This window comes from Mastomys coucha, unplaced genomic scaffold (assembly GCF_008632895.1).
Source record: "Mastomys coucha isolate ucsf_1 unplaced genomic scaffold, UCSF_Mcou_1 pScaffold6, whole genome shotgun sequence".
In the NCBI taxonomy this organism is placed as follows: domain Eukaryota; kingdom Metazoa; phylum Chordata; class Mammalia; order Rodentia; family Muridae; genus Mastomys; species Mastomys coucha.
This window is the reverse complement of record NW_022196912.1, coordinates 67934830-67936834: the sequence shown is the minus strand read 5'-3', so window position 1 is coordinate 67936834 and position 2005 is coordinate 67934830. Positions and strand designations below refer to the sequence as shown.

Below are 2005 nucleotides of genomic sequence, written 5' to 3'. Positions count from 1 at the left end.
AATCCGCCTGCCTCTGCCTCCCAAGTGCTGGGATTAAAGGCATGCGCCACCACTGCCCGGCTATTTGTGCTTGTTTTCATCTCCACCCCCCACAAACACAAAATCACACACACACACACACACATTCACAAAGAGAGAGAGAGAGAGAGAGAGAGAGAGAGAGAGAGAGAGAGAGAGAGAGAGATTTTTTAAATGATATCAAATCTAGGATCCACAAATGAGAGAAAATGGGTGTTTCTCTCTTTCTGAATCTGGTCTGTCATGCTTACTATGGTGAGCTTCTGCTGCATTGATTAATTTTAAAAAAATATACTAAACCTACCTGTAAACTTTTCTTTGGCTGAGATAAGCACTGTGGAACACATGTATAATCCCAACTGTCAGCAGACATGGGCAGGAGGATCAGAAGTTTAAGCTCACTTAGTTACATAGCAAGTGAGGCTAGCTAGCTTGGACTATCTAGCCCGTGTCTCAAAAGATTACTGCTATGAACAGGATTGACTTAAACTCCATCATTAGATTTCAACTTTAATCAGTCAATTCTTTTCACAAGTCCTTTCTAGATTGGACTTAAAACATTTTAGCAAGAGTTTTTAAACATGTGATAGAAAAATCTGATACATTTTTAATGAGCATATATTGTTTTCTTTTGACTAGCACATGTGGCTAATAGTATGCCTCTAAAATATATCTAAGCCCCTTGAAAGAATCAAACCTTTACCATGGCAGTTATATCTACCAGTTGGTTTGAAATGTTGGCTTGCTTTGGCTCTTACTGAATCCACATTCTCACAGCACTGTCCATAGTATCATTAGAGGAGCTAGCATCGGGATGACGCAGGCAGCTCAGGATATTCTCTCCTGTTTCTTAACCTTGACTTTTGAGGCCCAGAGGAATGAGATTACTCACAGTGCCATTTAGGATACTTATACAGTAGCTACAGAGAATTTTCTCCAAATGTCTCAATTACATTGGTCTTCTTTTTATTCTCAAGGTCTATTTATTGATATTTATTTCCTTTGTTACTGTATATTAATTGTAAAACTAAATTGGTTTCATTTTGTCATTTTAATACATGAGTAAATTTACTTTGATTGCGATTATCTTTCCCCAGCCTCTTTTATTCTCATTCATTTGTTCTCCACTCTTGTTCTCTCTTACTATTTCATTCCTCTTCTATTATCATGTCTTTATAAAGTCTAGATTCTGCATACAAGCAAAAATGTGTGGTGCTTGTCCTTGATAGTTGTGTAGTTTATTCAACAGGATCTCCAAGTGCATCCATTTCCCTTAAATGACATTATTTTGCTCTTCCTTATGGCTGAAAAAAAAATACTTTGGGGTGTGTGTGTGTGTGCGTGGGTGTATGTGTGTGTATGTGTGTTTCTTTATCCATCTACCTATTGGTGGTAGCTAGGCTGAGTCCATGGATTAACTCTTATGAATAAGGGTCACAATTAACACAGACAGGCAATCTTATGAATAAGGGTCACAATTAACACAGACAGGCAATTTTCAAAATACTATTGCATGCTGGCTTGATCCCATGAGTCTAGAGAAGGAGTGGTATAGATTTATTATATTATCTTCCTTATTTTAGTTTTTTGTTTTTCTAAGGTATCTGCATACTGACTTCTTCCATAGTGGTTGACTAATTTACAGTGAGTTTTATTAGAATTGGAAGTTGCAGAGTGCTCTTTGACAGAGTTCAATTGGTCTGAACCTCTTTAGGTAGTTCGACTTCTAGGGAGCTCGACTCACCCAACAGCATCTCTTAGCAGTTCTTACTACTTACTTAAAATGCTTGGGGAGGGAGAATACTGGAGAAGCCAGTCAATTTTAGGGACTTCCTGAACCTTGGAATGTTTATTTCTTGTGCTTAATAAACTTCCCCAAATGATGCAATGTCTTGTCTTCTCTTAGAATATCCTGCATCTTACATGTAACAAGGACACATGCTCCACCATGTTCATAGCAGCCTTATTTATAATAGCCAGAACATGG

At 37.8% G+C, this 2005-nt stretch overlaps 1 protein-coding gene across 4 annotated transcripts in view; it reads right to left on the bottom strand.

Annotated features, from left to right (window-relative positions):
• Nucleotides 1–2005, bottom strand: part of Akap6 (A-kinase anchoring protein 6) — a 458326-nt gene that overhangs the window by 87210 nt on the left and 369111 nt on the right. The window lies entirely within an intron of this gene.